Consider the following 7,931-nt stretch of genomic DNA (forward strand, 5'->3'; position numbering starts at 1 on the left):
AGATCCTTTATGTGTTCTCCCATAACTCTATTTGCTATAGGAAAATCTTTATCTATATCATTGATCTTGAATTCTCGGAATTGATACATGAATTTTTTTTAAATCAAGATCTTTGATCTCCTAAGAATTCTTTTTGTTATTTACTAAAAAGGAGATTTGTAAAATTGAATCATGTCTTTTGGTATTCATGAATTGATTAGAACTTGAAAGTTTTATTATGAACCAAGATTTTTCATAAATTGTCCTCCTATGATTCTTCTTGGTATTCACTAAAAAGGGGGGATGCATTCAAATTAACTATGATATATCACTAGACTTCCTGGTGTTTATAATTTGAAGTTTATTATGAATAATTTTCTTGTATTTATGATATGTATATCACATCACCCAATTAATTTTTTTGATATATTTCATGTGATGATTTGAAAAATGATGTAATGGGAAAAGTTTTGCATATTAACGGAGATAGTTATGCTAGCTTCGATAAATTGTTGTAAAACTTACTTGACATGCTTTCAAACACTTGCATTGTTGAATGATTCTCCTTTTTATTGATGACAAAGGGAGATAAAATAAATGATAAGTATTTAGTACCGACAATTATGAAGTGATAAATTCTTAAAAAATATTGATTTAATGTTTGATATCATGAATGCTTTAGTATCTTGTATGATATGCCCATAGTAATAATTGACTTATTTGTATCATGCATGAAGTAAGGATGAAATGTAAGGTTCTGAAATTGTGTATGTTTTAATTTGAAACTATAATGATGCACAAACATATTGAAATAAGATTGATACTTTACCTTCGTCATAATTTAAAAATTATTGTAAAGGAAAAAAATTATAAAATTATATTCTTTCCTTCTATTTGACAATGACATAAGGGGAGCAAATCTTGTTAGCTTGCTATCTTGTATTCTTGCTAGTCTTCGTACTTCAAAAAGAATTAACACTTGCCAAATTGCTAGCTTGCATGATGTAAAATGATGTAAAATTTGTCTAGATTGCGCTTTGCAAAGGAAGCAAAAAATTACACTTCTCAAAAAAGAAAAACATGCTATCTTGCACGTTTAATGGAAGTTTGTTAGCTTGCTAGCTAGCTGGCATACCTCAAGAAGAAGGAAATAGTTGCTAGTTTCCACATCATAAAGAGAAGCAAAAAGTTTGCTCATCTTAAAAAATGTAAAAATTTTGCCAACTTTCATATGTGTAAAATTTGCTAGCTTGCATGTTCCAAAATTATGTAAAACTTACTAAATTTACTAGCTTGCAAATTGCATGGAGAAAGAATTGCTATAAATGCAAAAATGCTAGCTTGCATGTTTTCAAGTAGATGCAAAAACTTGCTATCTTGCATATATCAAAAGGTGTAAAAATTTTGCAAAAAACTTGCTAGCTTGCATGATGATAAAACTTGTAATTATGCAATGATTTGAAATTTTATATCAAAAGCTTGTATAGTTGCACTTTTCCTTTTTGTTGATGACTAAGGGGGAGAAGTTATAATGAGGATCATGCATGGAATGATATATTAAAATTTTGATTATGCATGATTTTATATTCATGATGAAATATTGTTTCGACTTGAATTCAAGGTTCTATCAATATGGCATATTGATAGGGGGAGTTTGTTTAAACTCCATCATCAATTGGTTGACATTATCAAAAAAGGGGATATTATTGAGTCTCGAATTTTAATAATGAAACTAATTGATATTGTTTATGATTTGCTCGACGTTTTGAGTGACGCAGGAAGCTTTAATTAGGAAGAGACAATGAAGGCAGGTTGAATCATGTTGGGTCGGAATAAAACATGTCAGAAGATTGGATATTGAGCCGAAAGATTGGCCGTCGTATTGGCAGAAGGCTTCGGGCCATGGGTTCGGGCATCGGGCCAAGAAGAGTAGAAGTTGTACTAAGGAAATCGGAGTTACGGAGGTCAACTGGCCGATTGGGCAATAGGCCGCAAGAGAGGACAATGCGCTGAAGAATCGAATGAAGCGTCGATGAACCAATGACTTGCCAGACAACATTTGATTCAAGACTTTTGATAATTATCTAGATAGCGATCAAAGCATAAAGCAAAATGAAGTCCCGGAGTCAAAAATGATATTTCGTTGGGAATTCGAGAGTTCGTCGGAAGTACAGATGTTCATCGGAAGTTTTGTCAGAATTAATCGAGAAGTTCAAGAGCTTACCAGAGAAGCTCATCGGAACTCGCCAAGAAGATTATCGTGAAGTCTAGGAGCTTGCTGGGAGTCCGCTGGAACATTGTCGAGAGATAGTCGGAAGTTCATCGGAAGATCACCGGAAGATCGCCAGAAGCTCACCAGAAGAAACCAGACTTATTTAGCTTAAATTTCATAATTAGCACATAATTTGGTTGGAATTGGGCCAACTCAATTAGGAATCAATTGGGCCCAAGGATAGACTATGTTGGGTCAAGTGAAAGGCCTAAACAGTGACCCAACAAGTAGAACAGTCGTAGCACAGTCTCCGAGATTATGTTAGGCGGTGGTACCGCCCATACTTAGTCTCCAAGAATGTCAGGCGATGGTACATCCCAAACACAGACTCCCAGGTTGTGGTATTGCTAGACTAGGCGATGGTAATGCCCTGTGTCAATGCTGGAGACGGTGGTACCGCCTAGCACAAGCGGTGGTACCGCTAGGACCCAGGAAACCCAGGGTGTGACCTTTTTAGGCTCTAAGTTTGAATCAACTTGAGTCCTATAAATACCCATCTTATCCCTAGTTATGAAACATAAGAATTGATTGTGAAAAAGAAAGAAAATATGATTGTAATCTTGTGTGAACTCCTCTCAAACTCTAAGTGTTAGAGAAGCTTAAGAGAGGAGGTTGTGGGAGTTGTAAAGGTTCTCTCCTGAACCTGTCAAAAGGAGAATCGATTTATAAGGGTAGTTGCTCTTTACCCATTGAAGCAAGATCATTAGTGGATGTCGGTGGCCTTGACGGAAGAGGAATCGGCAGAGTGGATGTAGGTCACGACGATTGAACCACTATAAAACTCAATTTACATTTCGTTTAGAGCAATTTACCTTTACTACAATCTTCTTTACCTTCTAACTGCTTTCACTATACTCTCATACTCTTTCAAGTTAATATCTTTACGAAACGGTTTTTGTCAAAATCGGGTATTTATCGTACGAAGATTTTTAAACCAAAGTAATTTTTTCGCTGCACTAATTCATCCATCCCCCCCCCCCCTCTTAGGTTCGACTTGTTCCTAATAGTTGTATCAAAGCCACGTTATTTCTCATTTGATTTAACACCCATGAGACATGACTCTTTTTAGATTTCAAGAGAGTTTTTCAATCGTTCGTCCTCCTATGTTCAATAGGATGAACTACACTTATTGAAAAACTCGAATGAGAGTTTTCTTGCTTTCTATGGATTTAAACTTATGGAATATCATTAAAAATGGATTTCAAAAGCCTTCTACTCTAATGAATAAATAGAATGATTTGGAGAAGAAAACTTTTTCCTTAAATGTTAGAGCTATGAACACTTTATTTTATGCTTTGAGCAAATTTGAGTTCAATCAGGTTTCTACTTACGAAATGACTTTTGACATTTGGTACATACTCAAAATCACACAGGAAGGCACTAGTTGAGTTAAAAACTCTAAAATAAATATTTTAATGTTTGATTTTGAATTATTTCGGATGGAACTAAGTGAGACTATTGGAGACATGTACACCCGTTTTACGGATGTTATCAATAGTCTAAAAGCTCTCGGTAAAAAAATTTCGAACATTGAACTAGTTAACAAAATATTGAGATCTCTTTAAATGAGTTGAGACCCTAAAGTAATGGTCATTTAAGAGGCCAAGGATTTGAACTATTTTCAACTTGAAGAACCTCTCGGGTCTTTAATGACCTATAAAATGAGTTGTATGGCACAAAATGAACATGAGAACAACATTCCAAAGTACAAGAAGGATTTGACACTTCGAACAATAGAATACCACTTGAGTAATGACTCAAGTGATGATGATGATGACCTTGAACTCCTCACAATAAAACTTAAAAAATTCTTAAAACAAGAATCAAAGAATAATAATAAACTTAAAAAGAAGTTACTAAAGAATAAGAGAGTGCTCAAGGCGACATGGGATGAATCGAGCACATCCGAAGATGAGAAGCAAACCAACAAAGGTGAGGTGACAAACTATGCCTTAACGACTTTCGATGATGAGGTAACCAAAACCCTTTTGCTTTTTTTTGAAATTACATAATGCATTTCATTAGTTTTTTTTAATTAGTTTAGAAAAATTATATGTAAATTCTTAATAAAAATAAAAAATTTGGGATCATGCTAGTAATTTTGAAAATGATAATGACAATTGCATGTCTTATGAAAATGAAACAAAATTATAGATCTAATACTTGTGCACCAAATAAGATTAATATTATGTATGTTCTTAAGAAGAAATAATGTGTATTTTGACTATTTTTGTATAGCTTTTCAATTTTGATTAAAGATGCCTTATGTTCAATGAAAACTGCTTGATGATCTAATAATGCATAATGATCATGCTTAATGAGTTTATATTTCAAAATTATTCATGATGATTCTTGTGATTTATGGATTATCGATCTTTGCCATAATGAAATTTCTTTTTCGGTTTTAAACTTTGATGCATATTTTTATTTGGCATAAAAACTTGGGCTTGCTCATAAGAAATCAAATCACTTAAATTGAAACAACTAAAATGAGGAATGCATGTTTCTTGAAAATTTCATTTTCTCTATCTTATCGATTTTTCACTATGAGATTAATAAAATTATTTATGTCATTTTGAATCTCTTTAAAGTAATGTTGATAATTTGATGATTTGAATTTAAATGAGTTTTATCCAAATCATAATCATGATTTCTTAGAATTACTTGAGATTTTTTTTTAATCAAGATATCTTCTTTATACTCCTACGATTTTTCTTGGTATTTTATTTAAAGAAGAGATTTACTATATAAATCTCGAGAATTATTATACATGAATCGAGATCCTTTACGTGTTCTCCAATGACTCTATTTGCTATAGGAAAATCTATATCTATATCATCGATCTTGAATTCTTGGAATTGTGACTTGAATTTTTTTTAAATCAAAGATCTTTGATCACCTAAGAATTCTTTTCATTATTTACTAAAAATGAGATTTGTCAAAGTGAAACATGTCTTTTGGTATTCATGAATTGATTAGAACTTGAAAGTTTTATTATGAATCAAGATTTTTCATAAATTGTCCTCCTACGATTCTTCTTGGTATTCACTAAAAAGGGGGGATATATTCAAATTAACTAGGATATATCACTAGACTTCTTGATGTTTATAAGTTGAAGTTTATTATATACAATTTTCTTGTATTTATGATGTGTATATCTCATCACCCAGTTAATTTTTCTTGATATATTTCCTGTGATAATTTGAAAAATGATGTAATGGAAAATTTTTTGCACATTAAGGGTGATAGTTCTGCTAGTTTGGATAAATTGGTGTAAAACCTACTTGACATGCTTTCAAATACTTGCATTGTTGAATGATTCTCCTTTTTATTGATGACAAAGGGAGAGAAAATAAATTATGAGTGTTTGGTACCAACAATCATGAAGTGATAAATGCTTAAAAAATGTTGATTTAATGTTTGGTACCATGAATGCTTTAGTATCATGTATGATATGCCCATAGTAATGATTGACTTATTTGTATCATGCATGAAGTAAGGATGAAATGTAAGGTTTTGAAATTGTGCATGTTTTAAATTGAAACTATAATGATGCACAAATATATTGAAATAAGTTTGATACTTTACCTTCGTCATAATTTAAAAATTATTGTAAAGGGAAAAAGAATTATAAAATTGTATTCTTCCCTTCTATTTGACAATGACATAGGGGGAGCAAAGCTTGCTAGCTTAATATCTTGTATTCTTGCTAGCCTTCGTACTTCAAAGAGAAGTAACACTTGCCAAATTGCTTGCTTGCATGTTATAAAATGATGTAAAATTTTGCTAAATTATGCTTTGCAAAGGAAGCAAAAAAAATGCACTTCTCAAAAGAGAAAAACATGCTATCTTGCACATTTAATGGAAGTTTGCTGGCTTGCTAGCTAGCTTGCATACCTCAAGAAGATGGAAAAAGTTAGTAATTTCCACATCATAAAGAGAAGCAAAAAGCTTGCTCATCTTAAAAGATGCAAAAATTTTATCAACTTTCATATGTGTAAAATTTGCTAGCTTGCATGTTCCAAAATTATGTAAAACTTACTAAATTTACTAGCTTGCAAATTGCATATAGAAAGAATTGCTAGAAATGCAAAAATGCTAGCTTGAACATTTCAAGTAGATGCAAAAACTTGCTATCTTGCATATATCAAAAGGTGTAAAAATTTTACAAAAAACTTGCTAGCTTGCATGATGATAAAACTTAAAATTTTGCAATGATTTGAAATTTTATATCAAAAGCTTGTATAGTTGCACTTATCTTTTTTGTTGATGACAAAGGGGGATGTTAGGACTCTAGCTAGGAGAGTAGTAATTAAGAGGGATATTCATGTAAAACCTACCTAAGCTGACCCCTCTTAAAGAGGAGAAGAGGCCGGCTAGGATTTGAAGGTTATTTCTTATAGAAGAATTAGGAGTTGTAAAGGAATAGAAGTCTTGAGTAAGAGTCCTATTAGGAGTTGATTAGAAGTAGGAGTCTTGAGTAGGAGTCTTGAGTAGGAGTCCTATTAGGAGTTAGCCATGCATTCATCTTCTTTTGATAGGCAATAGATGAATCTTTTTTGCAGCCTTTAAGCAGCAACTTGGAGGAAGGAACCCCTATAGAGTTCTAAGGAGGCCAATCCCCTAAAGAGATCAACCCCAAGCTTAGAATCTGCAAGGGTTCTAACACTGGGTATCAGAGCAGCATTCTTGGCATCTTACTGCCCTTCCACAGCCATCCATCAGCCCTCCACAGCCGCCCTAAGCAATTCCCACAATTGCTTTAAAGATTGTCGCCAAATTCCGCCGTCATCTCCACCACCGCAGATCATCATTTGATCTCCCATTGAATTGCAATTTAATCATCATTTGAATTCCCACAATTGGTTTCCTACCTTACTACTACTGCAATTTAATTATCCTTATTCAAAAATCTGAAAAAAAAATTGTTCCAATATTGCTGCATAAACTTTTCATCGTAAAGTTTTCATCTCTACGACGAAAGATACATTACAGAATTCCTGTCGCATAGCACATACTATTTGATCTTGCTACTGTATTTTTTCTATCTAAATCTCTACCAAATTCTTATGAAAGCTTTGACACTTCCTAACAGAAGATTTCCCTTTGGTTTCATTGAAAAATTTTCAATATAAACCACTGATATTTTACGTCCAATCTGCTATACTTGAAAATCTATGTTGTAGAAAATTTCAACCGCATATTGTTGCCTTAACCGATCTATTTGCAATCTTTTTTGGACAAAAAATCTTATACACTTCATAGATCATCTTGGCTTCCATCTAAGATTGATCTATTAAGGAATTCATCTCTAAAAATGATTTTATGTTGCTATAAATTTTCATCGTAAACCATTGAAATTTTTTGACGAGAATTCTGCTATCGCAACTTGCACCAATTTTCTTGTTGTTATACTGCCAAAAATTTCTTGATTAAATTGGACATCCTTGCTGTCATGTAATCTGAGATTTTACTGTCAATTCTCTCCGTAAATCTCTCAAGTTTTTGGTGAAAATTTCATCGAGAAACCACTGTTTCTTCGATGACAATTCTACTCTTACAAGACAACACATACCTGCAGCAACTTCCATTGATTTCTATCAAACCCATGCTGCCATCTACCATAGATCTGAAACTTTCATCCATAGCTCTAAAACTCCACCAAACCACACCCTCAAAC

Source organism: Musa acuminata, chromosome BXJ3-4, assembly GCF_036884655.1.
Source record: "Musa acuminata AAA Group cultivar baxijiao chromosome BXJ3-4, Cavendish_Baxijiao_AAA, whole genome shotgun sequence".
NCBI classification, from domain to species: Eukaryota; Viridiplantae; Streptophyta; class Magnoliopsida; order Zingiberales; family Musaceae; genus Musa; species Musa acuminata.